The 23017-nt window shown below is 39.7% G+C and overlaps 1 protein-coding gene across 43 annotated transcripts in view; it reads right to left on the reverse strand.

Annotated features, from left to right (window-relative positions):
- TENM4 (teneurin transmembrane protein 4) overlaps nt 1-23017 on the reverse strand; it is a 1535912-nt gene that overhangs the window by 617937 nt on the left and 894958 nt on the right. Inside the window, exon 1 of one of the 43 annotated variants that reach the window (XM_072936995.1) lies at nt 6475-12901. The exons of the other annotated variants lie outside the window; for them this stretch is intronic. The gene's annotated coding sequence lies outside the window, so the exon portion shown is untranslated. Of the gene's footprint in view, nt 1-6474; nt 12902-23017 lie in introns of those variants that run through there. 43 annotated transcript variants of the gene reach the window in all.

Consider the following 23017-nt stretch of genomic DNA (forward strand, 5'->3'; position numbering starts at 1 on the left):
GTTTGGTGACCTTCTTGTTATGAAGTAAGGAGAGTTTAGAGATGCTTACCAGGGAAGTCTTTGTCCTTCATACTCAGCTTTGTTTTCTGAGACTGAATGACTCTTAAAACCCTGGGAATTTGTGTGATTAAGAACTCAGTGAACCCCATGAAAGGCTCTGTAATTTGCACAGCTATTGGTATTTTAAATCAGAGTGCATAAGTCTTCCTACACCTCATGATATGAAACATGTTTACACTTATGAGTCTAATTATTTTTAGTCAAATTAAGTGGCTGCTATGTTTTCCTTATCAACATGTCCTGAGAAAATATAGCCTTAAGAGCATCTGAAATAATTTTAATAAACCACAAATATTTTGTATGTGTTTTATCTTCATTTCTCAAATGTAGCTTTGCCAATGGGAAGAAAGACATACCAAAAAAAAGTGACTTGTTTTTTTAAAGACAAAAGGAAAGGGAAAGGAAGTTCTGCGAAGGGAAGTTCTGGGATGTTCCGAGAAAGGGAAAAGGTTTTTCCATCTGTACTTTTCTGTGTATGTTTTTCTGCTTATTGATGAATCAGGAAAAAAAAACCAAACAAAACTTATTTCCTAAGTTAACTACACAAACCTTGATTTGATTTCTGTCTATCGTGATGTCTTCCTGCGTGACCCTGGGCCTGCTGTTTCCTCACCTTAAAAAGTACTATCAAAACACATTCTTGCATTTTTGGCTGAAATAAATCATAGGCTCATCAGACAAGCCTTGCTTGTCACTATAGCCTTGTATGCACATACGGTCCTGATCTCAACTGATGTCTCTAGGTGCTAATGCAATGCAAAGCCTCTGCAGCCAGAACTTTGCAGTCAACTGTGCTAAGTCAATCATCTTGTGAAAATAAAAGCTTTGAAAATCCCATGAGAAGTAAATAGATAGATAAATAATGAGTAATCCCACTGCAGTTCAGATCATGTGGTTTTGGACAGAAAAAAGAACTTAGCATAGGTGTAAATAGCAGCCCTCAGTTGTCCTTTCTGAAAACTCCCCTTGAAATGTCTGCCATCATGCATTTTTAACATTTTATCACTGGAGCACAGCAATGTACTTAAAATAAAAAATATTTTTACATGACCATCTTGCCACTTGAAAATTCTAGACAATTATGAAATGTGGCAATCTCAAATTACTTTTCTCAATTAAAGAGTAAAATCTCTTCTCTTATGTGAACAGGGTTTAGCTCACAGAGCTGGCTGGGCCAAACCAGAGGCCTGCCATATACAATCCACTTCACATTTTTCTAGATCAGCAATTCTCAAGTGCCTCAGGGCAGCTGGATTTGGATACTGGGAGCTCTGTGTATGTTTGCAGTGCTTCCAGATAAACCACATTATAACTCATTGACAATCAAAACCGTGGTGGCCATGGATTTGTATGGGACCAGCTGTTTATCAAAACTGCTGGCCTGCAATTTTTAATGAAATCTGCTTTTCTGTCTTTCATGTGAAAATATCGGTTTGCTGAAACTAGTGCCAGTAATAGAAAAGACATATCAACTTCAGCCTAAATTTTTGTGAGAAAAAGGTTTCTGGCTGCGGCTGTGTGGTTGTGAAGCAGAAAGTCACTCACTCAAAAAAGCCTGGCTATTTGATGACCAGCAAGTCCTCTTGCAGCTGTATAGATAATGAAATATTCATTCGGTCAGAAAAGAGACATGCTTTTTAGTCCCATGCTTAAAATCTAATTTGGGATGTGAGAAATCTGCACATTGAAGTCCTTGCTCCAATAAACATGCATTTATTCACCCAAAGAGCTTGGGCACCTGAAGATGAGGGAGTGAGACATACCTCAGGGAGACCCAGGAAAATCCTAATGTCCAGAGTGGCTTTTCTGAACCAAGTAATAACTAATGGCATAGCACATACATGTTCTTTCCCCTCCCTCCCCTGCTTTCCCCCACTGCTTCAGATAGTTCAGTGTGACTTTAGATCAATTTTTTTTTTAAACCTGAACAGTTTTGTAGGGGCAGGAAAACCATTTCCAAACCCACCCAACTCTACCTGGCATCCATCACCACAGAAGCAGACACTCAAATACTAATGGTGCCTGCAAAGCAGAAATTGAACTTTACAAAAAAAAAATTAAACCAATTAATCATAGGCCAAAACTTCAGAAAAAACCCAACAGAAATCTTGCAGTGTGCTGTGAAAGCTGCCAACTTCTGGGATTTGTAGCAGTCTCACAATAGCAGTGTGTTACTCTCCTTCTGCAACAAATTGAAAAAAAAGCTTTAAACAGGGCCAAGAGTGCTATGGTTTAGGGAGTCAAATCTATCTCAGATATGCGCAAATTCACTCAGACTCAAGATTTTTTGCTTTGTGGAAGCCTTTTGGTAAAACTGGGCTAGAAATTACCTGAGAATCAATTGTTTGGCAGTTTGTCAGGACCTTCTTCTCCCAGTCTTCTATTGAAGGTAGATACATTCATAGATATCTGTCTCTTGCTCCTCCTCTTTTCCTCGTGATAAATGATATCGCACACAAATATACAATGATATGGCAGGTGTACACACAAGGAAATGACCTTTCCAGCCATAACTGCCTTTCAATGAGTCTCCCCTCACTTTCAGCAATTTATCCTTTTCCATGAGCCTTAACAAGAGCCTCAGTAGTTACCCTTGCAGAAGTAAATATTCCCCCAGAAAATGTTTTGGCTTTTTCAGGCTGGACAGCTGGATTGTGTATGGGCACAGAGGGTCAATGGCCCTTCGGGAATGCCATTTGGATAGGTGTTGGCAAGCCAGGTTGGCTTGAGGAAGGTTGAATTGACACCAGTGCTGGTGATAGGCAGAGCTGTGGACGACTGCCTGCTAATGTGCTGTGAATGGGGGCATGTGTGCTTTCGGACAAAAAGGACTCCATGCCATAATGCACTTGCCAGGTGACTCCTGTACTGCCTAGCTCAATGACTGTGAATTTCAACTAGGTTTGGCTGCTGTGCAATGCAGAGCTATTCACCTTTACAATCACTCCCTCCCCTCTCCCATCATCCCCCACTCTACAGCTACTTAGAGAGCAAGGCAAACTTTATCATCAGAAAACAGATCAAGTCATTTGGCTCAAATCACCAGAGCACAGCAGCAGAGAACAGCATGTTGGAAAAAAAGAAAAAAAAAAAATCTTAATTTTTGGCTTCTTGTCAGGTTTGGGACCATATTTGCCAAGTATTTAATGAAGGATAGTTTGGATATTATTCGGATCCTCCTGAAAGCATCATGTACCAGAAAACACACACCACTACTTAGGCAGTTTTGCAGACTCAGGATGTGCTAGATGAGCCTTTCCTCCCTGAGATAAATTCAACAAGCAATTATTCTGAGAGATATTTTATCCTGGCAGAAGCAGTAGTGTATTCAAGTACTTTAGGATTTAAGGGTCTTGCATTTTGTTGCAGGCTTCTTTAATCCAGTTTTGCTTTTTTTAACAGGGTATTCTTTTCCGTCCATACTCAGTAATGCTTGTTTCTCTTGTAAGGGACTTGGAAATGAACAAGTAAAAATACAGTGTGATACAGAATGCTTGCTTACAGGTAGATGTACCACCTACCTGGGCAACCTCTGCCAGTGTATCACTACCCTCACAGCAAAGTATTTCTTCCTTATGGCTAATCTAAATCTATCTTCCTTTAGACTAAAACCACTACAGCGCGTCCTATTGCTGCAGGCCCTGCTAAAACATTTGTCCTCATCCTCTCATAAAGTACTCTCAAGGTCTTGGAAGAGGCACTAAGTTCTGCCCAGAGTTTTTTTCCAGGCTGCACAACCTTAACTTATCCTGTCTCCATAGAGGAGGTGCTCCAGCCCCTCTGAGCTTCTTTGTGGCATCCTCTGGACCTGCTCCAGCAGATCCATAGACTTCTTGGAGGCTCTAGAGCTGGATACAACATTACAGTTGGGGTCTCACCAGAGCAGAGGGGTACAGTCACCTCCCTTGCCCTGCTTCTTTTGACATGACCCAAGATGCTATTGACTTTCTGGGCTGTGAATGCACATTGCTGGGTCATGTCTGGCTTTTCATCCACCATGATCTCAATATGATTATTTATTTTCACTGTCATATAGAGTAGCAAGTTTAGATCCAAACTTGGTGTTTTTCAGAGACACAGACAGGCAGAAGTATCTTTGGAGTATCTAAAAAGATGAATTTGAGTTCTACAAGCATAGTAGTTTCTGTTTTCAAACTCTCCTTGTTATGTGTGATCTACAGTACTAAGAAATGGTGCTTATTTCATCCTTGGTGAAACACTAATCAGAATCAGACCAAAAACTGACCTCTGGCAACATGGAACCTCTTTTCATGAACAGAAAATGCTTTTAGCATACCTTTAAAAGGCTGATGTCTCAGAGGCTTACTGAAGTCAAGGAAGAGGGTTGACACTGGGACTTTATCATGGCTCCAAATTATTGAGGACAGCTCTTAGCAAAACACTTTATTTCTTAAATATTATATGATATAATCTGCTGATTTGAAAACATCTAACTGATTCAAACCATTGCTTACCACACCTTACTTGCTTCACTATTGGTTTCTTACTCTTTTAACCCTGGTATGTATTTTATTAGTCATCCAATCACAGTTAATCTTTCTAGGGATGAATAAAGCAAAAAGTCATTGAATGCTTCAGCCCTATCATCAGTTAACTTCTTTCTTTGTCCGCTGAGTAATGGTCCTGCACCTACATTTCCTTTAGCGACAGAACTGCTTTAGGCAGCTTGCCCCTCCTCCTTTCCCTTTGCCATCTCTCTTTCCCGTGCTCATTTGTGCCAGTGCAACAGTTTGCAGGACCGCATGCTGAACAAATTAACTGACTGAAGTTAAAAATAAACATGTTTTGCTGGGTTATTTCTTTATGCTCTTAACTTCCTCTTATTATTTCTAATGCACATACCAAATATTGCTGTAAATCCTTTACATAACATTTATCCTTTCTTTGTCTGTAGTTTCTTCTAGTTATACTATTTCCCACTGATTTGATCTATCTTCCATTATCTTTCTCACTTTTTCCTAAATTTCATAGAATGGAGATGATCACGCATGACACTAACTCTTATTAACCTTCCTATACCTTCCACGGGATAATTTGAGCCCCAGAGCTGTCTTAGTGAGCTTTTGGGAACTCTTTTCCCCTACATTCGCTTCCCCTGAGATCTCTTCTACCAATCAGTTGAATTTATTAATATACCTCTTCCTAAATACTTTTTTTATTTTCTGTTGATCTCTACCCTCAAAGGAATCAGGGTGTTCATCCTCCTCTATGTGTCTTTCTACTTTATTTTCTCAACCAATTTGTATCTATTGGTCAGAAGAGTACCTACAAAGACTTTTTTTTTTCACATCAAGCATCCCAATTTTTAGAGATAAAAGGCAGCTTCCAGAGCAACAAAGGAATTGGCTCTTCTTGCAGTGTTTCTGTTCCAGCTGTAGTTTGGTGTCAATATGCCCCACAGACAACAATCGCTGGGGTTTGAAATATTCCAGTAGCTATTCAAGGCATTTATTTCGCTTGCCTATCTGATGGTTACACCAGCCCATCCCATCCCTCTGTTGGCTTCCTATTTCAGCAAGATAGTTTCTGCAAGTCCCACACTGAATTCTGTCTCAGAGCCAATGATATGCCTTGGTCTATAAACCATGTCTTCTCTCTTTTCCACTGTCCTCTCTGGACAAGCCATACCTTTTTACATCAATATTCCAGTCACATGAATTAGCCTAGCAAACCTCTGCTAAGCCAATTAAGACATAATTCTAATTAAGTATTAAGATTCCCAGTTCCTCTGGCTTATTCCCCATCCAGCTTACATTAGTGTATAACCATTTAAAACGTTCAGAAGATTGACTCAGTGGTTTCCTTTTCATCTCCCCTTTGTCCCTTTATGTATACACTCTCCTGTTTCTGGCAAATTTAGGTGCTTCTGCATCACACACTTTTATAACTGGTAAGCAAAGTCTGGGACCATACATTTTGATACTGAAGTAAATATTACTCAAATATTTCACTATTAAAATACTAAAATATTCTTAAGCACTAGAATTATATAAAGGATGGTATTTTCTGAAATACCAGCACAGCTACTGGATGTGTTAATAGCGTTAAAATAAAAAGGAGTGAAACAAATAGGTATTAGTCAGTGGAAAATGTAATCCACAAATAAAAATCAGACAGACTAGAAATGAGTCATATAGATGATTTCTCATTAGTAGGGAATTTTTCCAAATCATGTTAGACCATCCCTACGTCTTATCCCCACCTCAGGCTATCAAAAGACAAGGTAATACTTTATTTGTGAATGGTTTTGGGCTTTTTATGCCTTGAAAAATATGTTTAAAAATTGACTTGAATAGCCAAATTCCAGAGGACTGCTGACAAAGCAGCCTCTCCCTTTATCTCCTACATTAAATATAAAAGACCCCCATTGCATTCTTTCATGTAAATCAGTACCTGTACTTATACATACACAGTCTTGCACATGCACAGACACAGATTCACAGCCAGCAGACCAGCTATAGCTTCCTCAAAGCTGCAAGAACACAAAAGAATTTTTAAAAATGACATATTCAGCTATAAAAAACAGCCACATTACATTTTGGTAGTAATAAAAAATGATAATATTTTACTTAGTATTTCCATTTCACTTTCCATCCATCATGGATTTGTATTTTGGCAGCAGCTGTCTTTACATCTATCTCTTGCTGGTATTTGCCAATGCAGCAAGCCACTATGCCTTTAATCCTAAACACTTTGAGTGTCCTTTGGCCACTTCAAGCATGTGGCATTGGTTATCATTAAACAAGATACTATTGGCTTTCCTGGTATCCTACAGAAACATTGCTAATATGAATCAGGCTGTAAAATCTGGGGTAGAGCAAATATTTCAGTAATGCAGCCTTCACTTTGTGCTGCTGCTCTCCCCTGAATTAGGTATAACATCATTATACCCATTTTACATGTGCAAAACCAGAGAAATCCCCAAAAGATCATAGTCCCAGCGACCTTAGTTTGTGAGTATTCAGCTTGTGAAACTGGTAGATGATCGTTACATTTAATGAGAGACCTGGCAGTCTTACGCTCTGCAGTCAAAAAGTGAAACATTGAAAACTGGAATTGCACCAAATCAATTAGCTGTAAGAAGCAGATTAACTACGAATGTAATGAGTTTTTTTCTTTTTGTCAGTCAACATATATAGGCAGCTCCAATGGGAGGCTGAGATCTTACGGATTTATCAGTGGCAGAAGAGGTCTGAGACTATGAAATCAGGCTCTTCAGTGAACACCTGAATTAATCAGGGTGGATTCAACCATACATGATTCATGCAGACATGACAGCAAAGCCAGGACTAGAAACAGCTTCTCAGCTCCCTACCCACCATTGTAATGATCATAATATGTCTCTGGCAGAGCAGAGCCTGCATCAGGAACCTGCACACCAGCTATTTGCAGCACCTCTGAACCACTGCTGAACCCAGATACATAATTTACTATGCACCACCCCACCAATGGATATCCTTCTCAGAGTCCTACTTGCAAACATAATTAAAAATTAGTTTCAAATATACACTAGAGAAATGAGCAGCCTCAGGGGGTGGGAGCCCCTAAATCATGGCCACTGTCATGTGAAAGTGCATGGCTTGTCTCCCCTATGGACAGTGAAGCACCGCAGTGCTAATAGAGCAAGGCTGCTCACAACAGACACGGGCATATCTTTCAGCCCACTCTGTGTGATAATAGATGCACTAACGTTTTGACTACAGCCTTGTGCTTACTGTGGGTGTTAGCTGAGACATTTCCATGTAAATAAAACATTCATCAAGCTCACAAAAGTGTCTGCAGAGCAATTATTGTACAAGAATGGTGAGCACTGGAGAAGTGGGGTCATTCATCCATTCCATATACCTGCTTAGGCTTGTTGCAAAGGAAGATGCCACTTTCATGGATGTTGGAATTAGGTCAGGTCTCCTGTGCAGAATCTGTGTGGGCCAAGGAATAAGGCTTGGCATCAGGAGACCTGGTTTCTATTTGCATAACTTCTGCTGAGTTACTCTATGGCCTTGAGCAACTCACTTTGCAGCTGCATGATGCTGTTTCCCACCCATCTGTAAAATGGGGTTAATGGTACTTAGCAGCCTTCACAAAGTACTTTTGTGATATAGAGATGAAAATGATGGTGACTGCTAATTGTTTTCACTCTCTCCATGGAGAGAAGCTTTTTCCCTTCCAGGACTGTAAACCCAAGCCCATTTTCTGCTAGTTATAGAGTTTAAGTTTCCATTTGCATGGATGGCAGCACCTTTTCCTATCATTTTTCATAAATGTAATGTGCAACATCTGAGATTGAAGAGACCTGGGTAATATACAGCCTCAGAGCAATGATGGACAGCACAACTGAACTTAGACTGCAGAGAGGGCAAAACAGAGTAGAGGAAAACCTGTGCTATTCACAGAAACCGAGGCAACAAGATGTTGATTGGACTCAGCAAGGTTAGATGGATATGCTTAAGAAGCTGTCATGAAGTCCACATCTCCTAGTATTCAGATTAGTGAATTAACCCTAAGAGCTTCCTTCCCTTAGTGTCCTTCTGGATTAATAATAGGCATTGCCAGGAAACTTTTCTTTGTGGTTTAGTTTTCATTTTCAGATTGTTTGTGCTCCCCAAATAACTATTTTTCCTACAGACTGATCACTGACAACCTGCAGCAGTGGGGTAAGTATCTGAAATTTCTTAGTTACTGGAAAAGAAGAGCTTCAGAGACCTTCCCTTATTAGCACATTAATTGTAGCTGTCACAGACAGCAATTATTTGCTCAATTTTCCTCAAATTCATCATTTTCTTAAAAAACAAAACCAAATCCAAAACTGCAGTAATGAATATTCAGAGTATCCTGGCACTTGAAATCCTGTTCTCATTTCATAGCTGGCACTGGCTTCTTCCTATCTGAACACCTTGCACACCTTTCAGGCATGTATGATTGACAGCTGTCCTGCATGCATAGCAAAATGAAGTTTAGGCCCTCATATCACAGACAAATGTACTTTGACAGCCTCAGTGCTGAGCAGCACACCATGCAATCCACCCAGAACAGGTTCCTTCCAGACTAAACACCAACTTCTCTTAACTGCAGTGGACATTTCAGGTTTCTCTGCAACCACCTGGGTATACCGGTTTTGGCTGGGATGGATTTCATTCTCTTCAGAGTATGGGAGACTGTGAGACTGTATTTTGGATTTGTGCTGGAAACAGTGTTGATAACACAGGGATGGTTTGTTATTGCTGAGCAATGCTCACACAGACCCAAGGTCTTTTCTGCTCCTCATGCCCAGTCCACCAGTGAGGGGGCTGGGGGGTGCTCGAGGAGTTGGGAGCAGATGCAGTTGGGACAGCTGACCCCAGGTGACCCAAGGATATCTCAGACCATATGGCATCATGCTCAGCATATGGAGCTGGGGAAAGAAGGAAGAGAGGGCATCTGGAATGATGGCATTTGTCTTTCCAATTCACTGTTACAATATGATGGAGCCCCACTGTTCTGGAGATGGCTGAAGACCATTCTGCCCGTGGGAAGTAGGGAATTAATTCCTTGGCTGATTTTGATTTTGTGCACAGCTTTTGCTTTCTCTATGAAGCTGTTTTTACCTCAACTCATGAATTTTCTCACTTTTGCCCTTCTGATTCTCTCTCCCATTCCTGCTGGGGTGTGAGTGAGGAGCTGAGTGAGGCTGAGTTGCCAGTTGGGGTTAAACCATGACACTGTACAATGAAAACCATCTACAACTATTGATCTTGCATCAGTGGAAGGAGAAAATAAGACAAGTAATTCCTAGGATTCCTTTAACTGTGTCAACTAAAAAAAGCTCAGGACTCAACTTTAGTCTTTCATTTTTTAAGCTATTTGCCTTCATAGGCTTCATCAAGAGTGGAGAGTGCAGTCCAGAAGAATTACAGCACCTCTGTGAAACAGGCAGTTTCTCCAGGGACCTCAATTCTGAAAAAAGCATTCTCAGGAGCCTAAATGTGCTTCTTAAAAATCTCCATGAGGCACTGCTGATGTATGTATGTAGGTATGTATGAATGTATGTATTTATATATGAATGGACAATATTGCAGCTTTCACACTGAGAAATGATGAGTTCAGGAGATGATGGATTGGGCTATAAACAGTCTGTAGGAGGCATGAATATATATATATATATATACCTGTTGTTTGGGTGCTGAGGAAGCCATGTACCTTGTCCACTTGCATCAGACAATAAAAGTGCAGGCAATTTTAACTGAGTAACTTTGAGCTGGTACAGCATATGCAAAATCAATTTGTTATGATGGAATATTTAGTATAATTATTTAGATTAGTGCATTTTATCACTAGATAGTGCTTTTATGACTATCTAGTGTAACCTACATATCACCTAGCAATTTCTGTAACTTCATGACTAATGGCTAAACTACAGCATATCTTTTACAGAGACACCACATCTTGATTTAGAGCCTCCAAGTCATGGAAAATATAACACCTCCCTTGTATATTGTTCCCAAGGTTCATTACTCTTCCTGCTAAAATTTGCACCTTATCTTTGGTTTGAATCTGTCTGGCTTTGACTTCCAGTGAGTGGATCTTGTTATACCTTTGTCTGAGTGATGAAAGAGCCCCATCCTACTGAAAGCTGTCTTCCTGTGGAGGTGCATTCAGTGTCAGCAAGTCTCCTCTCAACTGTCTTTCCACAAACTAAATACACTCAGTGTCAAAATTATTCTTTCTTGGGGTGGGAAGATTGACAAACTCGGGCACCTACCTGTACCTACTTGCCCGAGCATCCCTACTGAAACAGTGGAGGCTCCTCCAGATGACAATTTAACTAATTTCAAGTGTAAATATGCCCTGAAGGTGTCTGTCTCTCTCAGTATCTATTTAACTATTCTAGGGCAAATATGACTCTCATTTGGATGCCTTATTTAAGCAACTGAAATTTTTTGGTGAGGTTTCCAGGCTTTAAAGTTTTTTTGTCTCTTACTGATATCCTTTGTATTTTCTCACAAATTTTTGGAAGGATAGACATAAGAAATGGAGACTCATGCCAGCCCCAGCTTCCCTCAGTAAAATACATGGTTAAGGATGCCTCCATTGTCCTGTTTAAATTTGACCAAGAGCAAAATTAGCCTTGTCTCTTAGCCATCAGCTCCACATTCACAGTTCATATTCAGTACATTGTCTGCAATGACCTTTCAGTATTTCTTCAGAGCTTCTGCTTTCCCTGAATACAGTCCCACATTCCCTAAGGCTCCGGGATACAGAATTTTCAATTTAGGGTTATATTAAAATAGATTTGTCGTGTACTTGGAGCTGCCACTCAGGATCAGGACCTTACCATGCAAACAAACAGTGAGAGACAGTCCCTGCCCTGAAGAAATTACACTCCAAATTAGACAGACAGACAGCAGTAGTGCGTGTGGGCGGTTAAATTGAGACACTGAGAAATGAAGGCCACTGAGAGGTTTGAGGTTTCTCAGACCTTCCCACTTATCAAAGGGATGTATGAGACTTGTTGTGCTAGTGCTCACTGAACTAGCCTATCTTAAGATCCTTTTTGGTGGAACCCCACAGGGCTTCAGGTGCAGGGCTGCTACCACATGAGCAGTTCTGTCTGACCCATATCCCACAGGAGGTTAAATGTACTTTGTCAGAAGCATGCATTGGATGGGTAAACTCTGTGCTGCGGGAAGTTCCAGGGACAGAATCATCATTAAGTTGAAGCTTCCTGCCAAAGATTCTTCCAGGCACAGTAACTGTTTATGGTTGTGGCCAGGACCAAAGTAGGGCTCAGCCATTCCCAGAACCAATGCCTAGCTTTTAGTGGCTGGACCAAACTAAGGTTAGAGTGGCTGGGTTTCTTCTCTGTTAGTACTGATTTATCTCTGAGAAGCAAAAGAGATGTACAACAAGATGCTCTGCCCTTCTCCTTACCAGCATACCTTTCTTCTCACATGCTTCAGGGTGACCACCCAGGTTTTCTTATTACTCTTTACTCCAAATCTTTTCAATAGGAAGGATCTGAAATATATTTTAGAGATCTAATTGTGCTTTAAATGTTTTGGAGAACATTTAAGCTATGTCTGTCAGCACAGGCTTTCCAGTTGAGTAGTTTGAAGCCTTATAGCCAGAGGTGCAGCCATGGGACAACGTCTGTGAGTGGGAGAGTAAATTGTGGAGCACTTGTTTTCATGAGTTTTGAGCCATCCTCTTGCTCTAGGCAGCTGTGCAGCTTGTGGATACATGAGCAAGATGAAGATAGGATTCGCATGGTACAGTTTTCCACAGATCCATTCTGCTTCAGTTAAAGTCTATGTAACTTCTTTTGTTCTTAGTGGGAAAATGAAGATTTGACACTTATTTTAATCTCACTTTTCCTGTAATTTCCCAGGTTTTGTTCCTTTGTAGGTTTTCAACATGACATGGGATAAATTGACTAAGTGTTTCCAAAACATGGCTGCAGAGTAAAGCCAGACTTTCTGTTATAATAATTATGCCCATTTATTCCAGGTTGGAGTCGGGAGCTAAGTCGATCTTGACCACATGATACCATCAGAGCTGTAAGGCCAAAATGCAAAATGGGAAAAAGCCGAATGGGAACAAAATAAAGCAGAAAACTGAAAGAGGGCTGGGATTGGTGATGGCAAGAGCAAACAGGGACTGACAAAAGTAGAAAGGATGAACCCTATTATATGGTATTATGCTTTGAAACACCAGCTTTTCAAGGGAAAATGGGAGCTAATGCCTCTCCCTTACCTTACCGAAAGATATAAATATCAGTTAATTAAGTTTCCTCAAGGACGAAGGGAAAAATTGCTGAACACCTCCAAAAAAACATAGGTAGATGAAATTCTTTGCTTGTAGTCCATTAGTATATTAGCCACAAAAAGGTGAAAATTATATGCACATGCATAATATGTTTTTTATAATTATATACACATATAAAAATTAAAACAATAAAGATAAAAACAACTAATCACTCTTCATCTATAGTGCTGCAGGAAATAAGGAGTAAAAAAAATCCCTACCAACAAAATCTGTATATTTAATAAATACTAAATAAAAGATAATAAACACTTGACAGAAAACCTTAATTTTGGATTTGCTATGTTTTTCAGTTTTTGACTCTGAAACATCAATAACATTTGTCCAGTCTGGCTTGGGATGTATCTTTTTTTTTGGGTAGCAATGTCATCTTTCTCTGTAAAGTGCCTCTTTGCCCTGTGCTGCTGTTAGGGAGAGAAATAGAAAAGAGAGATAAAACCAGATGTGCTGGGTACTAATCTGATTGCTTAACATGGTTTTCTGGAAGATGCTCTGATACTATGATGATTCAAACTAAATGAGAACTTGCAGATAAGTGGATCTGAGCCCCAGGTTGTCAGTAATGAACTTCAACGAACTCACACTGGGCCTAAGCCCAGTAGCACTGGGCACTTTTACCTACCACAGAAGGCAGTGATAAGACATGAGTATGCTGGTCTCCCTGCGGATCCCAGATATTACACCACTTGCAGGCAAAATTACATTAGCTGCTTACTGTGCTGCAAATTTTAATGGTTTATAAGCAACAAGAAATTACCACATTGTAAATTTGGGATAGATGACACAAATCAGACAGACTTACAGAGGATGCTCCTGTTGCTCTCAGCTGAGTTGTACTTTATTAATATCCTGCTTTCTCTTTGTTTACAGCACTGATTGGTTTTATGAGTGGGTGAAGTGCATTTTGTTCATTTGTTTTGGTTTAGCATAGGGAAACAAGAGTAAAAGAAAAGAAGGAAAAAAGAGAATCCCTCTTGCAGCTCTCCTCTTTTCCCAGACCTCATACCCACACTAGAGGAAGAGTTATATTAGTAACAGGGTAAGCTTGTAGCAATCCTAACACTGTTTCCTCAATGTGCCTAAATGCCATTGTGGTAGGCATGCCTGTTTCCTGAATGGGGACATCTACCCTTTTTGCTATTTGCTTTGGGTTTCCTCTTGCTGCGGCCACCAACTCTCCACCTAAAACAGAGACCAGAGTGCACACAGGACCTTGGGCCATGTGGCTGATGACATACGTGTCCTCACCACACACACATGCAAAAAATTTCCTCTTAGCAAAGCAGTGCACATCCCTGCTCTCACTGCATCCCCTCTCTCCAGTGAATCTACAAGTGCAGCAGTGTAACAGCAGATATGTGCGCATTATGATGGTCTGTAAATATTTCCTATGTCCTGTAGGTGATGGAAAATCACAGAAGTCCTTACATGAGCATCCCTTTATCCTGCTGTGTTCACTAGAGAGGTAAATTTCACATATAAGTTCTTGGGGGAATTACTCCAACTATTTGGATGAGCAGTCAGTAAGTGGATGTATATGGTTAAATGCTGGGATACAATATTTGACACTCATCCTGAAAACCATTGGGCCTTTAAAGGAAATATAGTCCAAGCCCTTTGCAATTAGTAGGGAAATCTTCAACTACATCAGGTTGCTCCTCCAGCCTGACCTTGAATGTTTCCAGGGCTGGGACATCAACCATCTCTCTGGGTAACCTGTGCCAGTGCAGTACCACCTTCTTTGTAAAACATATCTTCTTTGTATCTAATCTAAGCTGACCCTCTTGTAGGGTACCCTCTTGTAAAATCCTTTAGCCTGTGTCCTGTTGCAACAGTCCCTGCTAAAACCTTTGCTCTTATCTTTCCTGTACACTTTAGGTACAAAAATGCTGTGATAGGGTCACACAGGACTTCACGTGGCTGCCATAACTTTTTGTTTTCCTTAACATTGTAAAAAAGGATTTTAACTCTTCCTCTGAGTCCTGAGAACTCAGATTCATACCGCTCACACTAGAACATGCAGCCAGAAGTGAGAACAAAAAGCGAGTACATTTATGCACAGGTCTGTTTCTCAAATACATTTACCTCTAAATGAGCAAGGCTAAGGTGTAATGAATTGCATCCAGAGCAATCCATTTTCCTCTGTCTTACTGCTGAGATCCATGCTCAGAGACACACTAATATTGTATGCAGAACTCATGAGATGAGCACACATATTACAGCTGCCACTTGGAAGGCCAGTGAGGAGGGAGTAACAAATGCTGTAATGTCAGTTTGCAACAATAAAGAATTATTTTCATTCCTTGTGCAGAAGAGCTCCAATTATAATCTAATTCAATTCAGATTAACTATGCTTTGATGGCATTTCCATTACATAAAAAATAAATTTATTAGCCAAGTATAATATGTTTTGTCTATAGTTCTAATGCTAATAAGGAGATGGTTTAACTGCTTTAATGCTGCATTTTAACCACAGTTATAAGCTATTTCCTCAAAATTTATAATCAGGGTGTGCAAATATTACACTGGAAACTCACAGAAAGGAAAGTTATCAGGATTTACAGGTGAGCGGCTAATAAAGGCTTATAATCCATTTGGTTTAAATCCCACCCATTAAGAATTTTCATAAGGCTTTCATAAAAGATTCTTTCCTGGTGCTTCATCCCATGCTAATTGCATGGTCTGGTGAAAGGTGGCAAACATGATGGGATCAAATTAATGCTGCTTTATCTAAGGAATGTTAATGATTCACTGCAGGTATGTCTAAACAACAGACACCTAATCTTATTATAGCACCAGAGCTGTGTCTTTATGTTCTCTAAATGATCTTGATGGTTTCTGTGCCACCAGTCTCTCCAGCAATCCTCACCCTGTCCCTGGGTTCCTGATGGGTTTGTATCCTGCTATTTTAAGTGCTGTGCTGGGGTCTTAAGGACAGGCTGCTCACTCTTGCCCTCTTTAGACAGTGCACAAATGGATGGAGGCTCATAACTAATTAGGCATTCTGATTAATGGAGCACATATTTATGTTTCCACCCAGGGCTGTAAGGCATGTATTTGAGCTATTACAGATGAGAACCCAAAGCAATCCTCCCTCCTGCACAAAGGAATCATAAAGTTGGATCAGCATCTGCATCACTTTGCTGGTCTTCAAGCAATCATTTGCCTTTTGGCAGACTGTGCACAGGATGCTGGCATGGAGTTTAGAGGCTGGAAGTTCTGCTTTGTGCCAAAACATGGGGGGCTTTACAGAGTTAGAACAAACTAAGAAACTGTATACTGTGAGGAAACACACTCAGCACAAACTCAACCCATTTAGGGCAGGAAAGACCCTGACAATCCATCTCAAGGTAAATGATAATTTTTGTGTAACCTGCATTTGAACTGAAATGGCCACTGCTTGGGCAGCTTGCTTTAGTCAAGAAACAGTTGCCTTGGAAGAAGCTAGATACCACAGCTCTGGAACCAGTCAAGATGGATGAAGTAACAGATGGAACATTCTGATTACTCCAGATTGATATCTATGGAAGCTCTGTTTTAATTACATTCTACAGTGACAGAAAACCAGACCCCTGCTGAACTTATGAATTACTTTCTATTCCAATTTACTTATGGATACCATTAGTTTATGTGAACAGAAATTAACATTTGTTTTCTTTTTCTCTTTCACAGCTTCTTTTCAGAACAAAAACACTTTCACTGGACAGTCATAATGGAATAAATTATATCTGAGGGAAAATAAAAAAAAAACCAAAACAACAAAGCACCATAAATAGCCCCCCAAAGTTCTGAAGTAGTATCTTCCAAAAGAAGTAAAAAGACAGAAATGCCAAAGGAAATTTGGTCCATTAGTCAGCCTTCTCCAATTATTTATGATAAGCAATTTATCCAATCCTTTTAATAGTCTTATGGGGAAAATGTATTTTCCACAAACAGATCAGTAAGTTAATATTTACTTTTTTGCCCTAAGTTTAAATATTCTTTTTCTTCCTTAACAAACATCTGCAGACAATATATCTAAGTTTCTGAATTTGTAATTATTTTTGCAAGTGCAGTTGCTTACACAGATAAGAGATTTATTATAGCAATCTAATTGCTCAAGTAACAAGAAGATCTAATGACTGGACTCTAAAACTGAATTAATTGACTCTGGATATGCTGCATAATTTTTTTTTTTTTTTTTTCCGGAGAGGGGACAGTTAGGGCAATTAGTCATTGGGATAACGTAACTGGAGATAAGGCAGAATTCCTACGACTGCAAATTTCTGGTACAAGACTTTGTAAAATACATATTTCAGCTAAATTGGAAGATGGAAGTTACCTGTCAAACTCCATGGCCTTTTGCTCGTGGGATGCCAGATTAGATGAACATAGTATTCCCTTCTGGCCTTAAAATTTATGAAGAATTTTTTTCAGACATGATCTGTACTTGTCACCTAGGTCAAATAGTGGGTCAAACATTTATGAAAAACCACACAAGCAGATACAAGCATCAACATGGGCAGAAAGTGGTGATCTTCACCCTGTGAGGTGTTTCAGCCAGGTTCTCAAAATGATGACCAGAAAGCTGAGGGCAACCTGCAGTTCTAATCCTGCAGCTCAAGTGACATTTTGAAGCAAAATAATTAACACTGAAATCAAACATCATCACCTTAGATAGCAGGTTACAGCTGCTGAAAAGGTGCTTGTGTCTCTTGCTCATTTCTAGGCTGTAAATTGAACATAAATTTACAATTGATACATAAAGGGGGGAAAAAATTCAAACAAAACGCAACTCCCCCCAGCCAGAGTGCATGAGAAGAATCACCATCATGTTTCTGCATAAGGTGGTTGCAACCTCCTCTTAGTGCCTAGTGCTGGTGACATAACCTCTGCAAAGGTGCTTGGTGGAAACATCTCATAATCACACAGAGATGGAGGCACTTCAGAGGCATTGGCTCAAGCAATTAAAGAAGTAGGAGGACTGATCTGTGAGGAAAGAGTCTCTGAAACCTTAGGAAAATGTGACTAAGGCACTAAGTTGGGTCTTGGTGAATTTTATGGGAGGTTTTCAGTTTTGCTTGATGAAGGACAAAGATGTGCAGATCAATAGCAAATGTTCAAAATGTGCAAAAAAAAGAAGATAAAAATGAGTATTTAGACACTGCACAGTATATAAATAAGTTAGAATGGAAAAAATATAAGTTAACATTTCTAAAATATCAGAATTTATAACAGGCAAATGATGAAACGGAAATGGATGGAACAAGCCAATAGAACAGAATAAGGTTTTTATAGTTTTAACTAACTTTTCTTATGAAAGATGTATTAGTAGTTGAGAAGACTGGAAATTGAGATTTCCTAGTCCTGGGAGATGAACCTGGATAAGGCCTTGAGAAATTTTCCTGTGATTCTGTAAGTTCAAGGTTCCAGTTTTTTATCTTTATTGCATATCAAAACCCTCTACCCTGAGTCCATCCAAGACAAGAGGTTTTTGAAAACAATGTCCTGTTCCCCAATACTTTCCCCATCAAATCTTCAGAGCAAAACCATGTAACTAGGAACTACCAGCAACTACACTCTGCTACAGGACTCAGCAAAAAAAGAGGGATGACTTTTTGATATTTTAGAGGCTTGTGTCTTCTTGTTCATTAATGGAAAGTCTGTCTTTCATGCATGGAGTTGAATTTAATATCTATTGAACAGTAAGATGCATAGTATCTAATCTTCTGACATGTTCAGAGAAAAAGTCCCACAACAGTTCTCATCTTTTGCTGTCCTATTATTCACTGTTTATGTACTCCTATCCAAATATTTAAATTATGAATAATGAGGACTCACAGGAAGGAAATAATTCAATATTTCTTTCCAGTGATATTAATTATCTTTATTTTTTCCTCATTTGAGTTTTGGGTTTGTTTTGCTGTTTTCTTTATTGTTGCTGTTAGTTTTGGTTTTTTTGACTGGAGGGCCAGCACTACAAGAAAAATTACCAATTCTAAGAAGAGACAGTTGTTATCAGTTTAATGATCAGTGAATAACTAGATCCTGCAATGACCCAAGGGCTCTTGGTTCAATAGGAGTCAATGACTATGAAAGATACACAACCTTTCTCAGCACTGATCCTTATTTATACCGTTCAGAAAAACACTGAGAGCAGGGAGACCATGTTGATGTCAATAAGGCATTTATGGACTTGAGAAGAGGGCATCTGTAAGCAAAGCCATCTGTAAGTAAAACCTCTGATTTTCTTCTGACTCTGAAGCTGCTACAAAAGATAGGGAATGTTGGTGTTGGATACAGAAATACTTTAATAGCTTTAAGTACAATATAAAATATGCTGAGCTCATTTTGTATGCATCCTCCCCCTTTTAGCAGTTGGCCTTCCCTTTACTCTTTGTGGAGGGGCTGGATATTGTGTGTGTCAGGCAGCTCTTTCCAGATGTGATGCCAAATGCGTGAGGAAGAGAAAAATGGTCAGGCATAAAAAAGTAGTAAGTGAGAACGGAAAAAATGAATTGCAAGAATCTACAGACAATATTCTATAGGAAAAAAGAGATAGCTGTCTCCAGATGGATCCCAATGCAGTCCATCTGTTTGGTTTGCATGGAAGCAGTCCCCAAGCAAGAGTGATGATTCAGCATTTAGAGTCTGAAAAGGTAACAGACCCCACGCCAAGTCAGCAGAGCTGCTGTACTGCTGTAGACCTCTCTCTGTTTCACATCAGCCAAAAAATATAGACTTACTGCAATGTTTACATCAGGGATACACCATAATCTTTTCTAAACCTGGTGTGGTCTTCTCTAGGTGTGATTCTCTAAAACTGGAAAGTCCTTAACCCCACTCTCCACTACCTACATGTCCTACTGGATCCATCACAGCATCTACACTCTCCAAACACTCCCAGGAAAAAGTCCTGCACGTGCTGGTGAAACCTTCACACAACAGGTAGGAGAAGACTTAAAATAATGACCAGCCATAGTGTCTATCCTGGTCTTCTGGAAACTGGTGCATTATCCTAAGTTCCTCTGTGTCTGAAGGCAAGGACTGGCTGCAGCGTGAGCAAAGATGGGATTTTCTCCTGAAAACTCTAGCTATGCAAAAACTGGGATGCACTGAGGAGAAAAGATCCTGACATCCTGCTAGACTCAGGTGCCAGCTTGAACAGCCAATCCATAGAGCAGGAAAGTACTGAGCACATGGTTTGTGACAGGTTTTATATTGCCAAAAATGGGAGCTCCCACTGCAGCCCACCAGCATGAGAAACGAGCTACAGAGACCAGAAGGAAGAATGGACTGGGGCATGCTGAACAAAGGGGAAATCACATAATCAGGGAGAAAATGTATGGCCCTCGGCAAGACCTCTGGTAGTAAAATCCATATTAACCATATCACCTTGTAAATTTGTTGAATGTATGTAACTATGTTTCTTCTGGATAACATTTTTATCGTGAAGAAAATCCTTCCTCAAAAGATAAATATGTGTAAAAGGAAGTTTGAGTGAAGTTTTAACAGATCACGCTTACACTTTTGTAAAAGGAAAAGAAATGCAACCTTCAAACAGTACAAATGAGAAATTTATGGCAAGCTGCAAGACTTCTTGTGTTGTTCTTTTTTCCCCTCCAAATTATCAATAAGGAGGCCAGCTCTGTTTGTTTTCCTGACATTATAGCCAGTGAATATTTTTTTTTTTTTCATGAGGTTGGTTGTGGCTCAGAGTGATATTAAACGATTTGCATTAACAATACTCAAGGCTATCTACCATCAAATCAAGTTGTAGACTTGACAGCCTGATTACATCATCTTCGGGAGAGGAAATGAAGTTTAGCATTCATTTGAACATAATGAAATAAATTTAAGCAGCTACTAAAAACCATTAAATCTCATCTCCCACTCAGTTTCAATAGGGATAAAATTTAGCAGACTAGGAGAAAGGGAGCATCTCAGGTATCCTGACCCTTGTCATTATTTTGTTAAGAGCTATTCATTTAATAAAAATTGCATTTTAATTCAGACTAACACAAAATCCTGGCACATAGAAACCAGACATACAGACCATACTTAAAAGGCAGGGAGAGGCTATGGACAGCAAGATCTAAAGCTTCTTTGTGGATAACCAACTGGAAAAAAATTAGGACAAACTATGAGTTGCTATAAGAAAGAATGCAAATAAAATCTTTGTATGCTTAGTCATTAAGTTGATAGGACTTATGAGTTTTTTTCCCTGGACTGTTCCCAGTAATCACAGTTTCAAAAAAGATATTAGTTAAAGCAAGATTTTGAGAATTATCTTAAAAGGATAATCTAGGATAGAGAAATATGCCTTTAAGGGGAATCAGAGTTTCCCAATCAGAGTTTCCCCATGATAGATGATGCAGAGCTGACATGGTCATCGGTTATATGCATTGAGAGATGGAGGAGCTTTCTGACTGTAAGTTGATCTTTAATCTCACAGAATCCTAGAAACATTTAAGTTGGAAAAGACCTTTAAGATGACCAAGTTGACCCATTAACCCATCCCCTCTAAGCCTCCTCTAAGACGTGTCCCCAGGTGCCACACATACATTTAATTTAAATGACCACCAGGGCAGGTGACTTAACAACTTCCCTGGTCAGACTTGCTCCAGTGCTTAAGAAACCTTTTGGTGAAGTTGTTTTTCCTAATATCCAACCTAAACCTTTCCTGGCACAAATGAAAGACTTTTCCTCTTTTCCTGTTGTTTATTGGAAGAAGAAATTGACACCCATCTTGCTTGAACCTCCTTTCAGGCAGTTGTAAAGAGCTTATTTAGAACAAATAAAACCAAACAAATTGTACCAGCCCATGTTTGGAAGCAGAAACCAGATAAATTAGTACTGAAACAGTAGCATGATTAGAATGTATCAAGATTTCATGGTAGCCCTTCATCAGTTAAACTGTTTAATTCAAGACTGAGCTGCAGCACATTCATTTGAAAAACAAAACACACACAGGCAAAGGTTGTTAAATTGACACAGAACTTACTAAAGTGCAGTGCTACTGAATAACACAAAATTGAAGGAGAGATCTACCAGAGCATGAGGTCTCCTGTGGACAGCTATGTCACCGAAGGATGTAGATGGAAGGCACTGAGCATGTCCTTCCTGCTCCTGAAGCTCTGGCAGCCCATCCATTCCCCAACACTAAACTGGATTTTCTCCAAGTCCTTGACCCCAGACACATCCAGGTGATAATCCAAGAAAACAGCTATTCCTGATCTGTCCCTGATTCTCCTGCAATGGTGAGAGACTTCTGAACTGGGCAAAAGCCAAGGGGCTTGTGCCACATTCTAACGCCACCTTTGCTGTCTGTGTGCAGCAGCAGTTGCCTGTCCTGGTGCCTTGGTTGGAGCTCTCCCATGTTCCACTGGCTTAGGGAAGAGATGCTCAGCCCTCCCACTCCCCACATGCCAGGTTACTGCCCCATGTCTCCACACTGCTTGCTGGAAAGTGAGGGCAGAGGATCATATAGATTCTTATTCACAGCTGTTTTGCATCTGTAAAAATTACAATTCCCATCCTTTTTCTTCTGCTTGGATACAGAATGGTTTATACTTAATGATTCAGCCCACACTAGAAAAACAATCTATCCAGAAAACTGCCTGATGTGTTGATGACTTTTTAAATCATCATCCATTAAGCATCAACAAAGATTAGTTCATCTTGAAAATGTATTGTTTAACCATAGCAGATAACACATTTTCAAATAATACAATTTTCATCTTTAATCTCTAAAAAGTGATGATTAGAAATATGTTAAGTATCTGCTACATTCAGCTTGTTTTTGTAGTCTTGAAGAAAGTGCATCTCAAGCTACTTTTACAGAATGAACTTTTGAAAGCAAAAAGGTCACGTCAGTTTTATAATACCATTATACTTATGGGCTGATGTACCCCAAACAAATCCAGGTTTAGAATCATATAATTGTTCAGTTGAAAAGGACTTGTCAGATCACTGAGTCCTATGATTAACCCTACACCGCCAAGCCCACCACTAGACCATGTCCCCAAGTGCCACATCTACAGGTTTTTTAAGTCCCTCCAGGGATGATGACTCCATCACTTCCCTGGGAAAACAGTCATCACATCTCTTTAGCTAGCTGGAGCCAGTTGTCTCAGCTGAGTCTCCTCCCAGCTGCTTG

The sequence above is a fragment of the Taeniopygia guttata genome, chromosome 1 (genome assembly GCF_048771995.1).
Source record: "Taeniopygia guttata chromosome 1, bTaeGut7.mat, whole genome shotgun sequence".
Lineage (NCBI taxonomy): Eukaryota > Metazoa > Chordata > Aves > Passeriformes > Estrildidae > Taeniopygia > Taeniopygia guttata.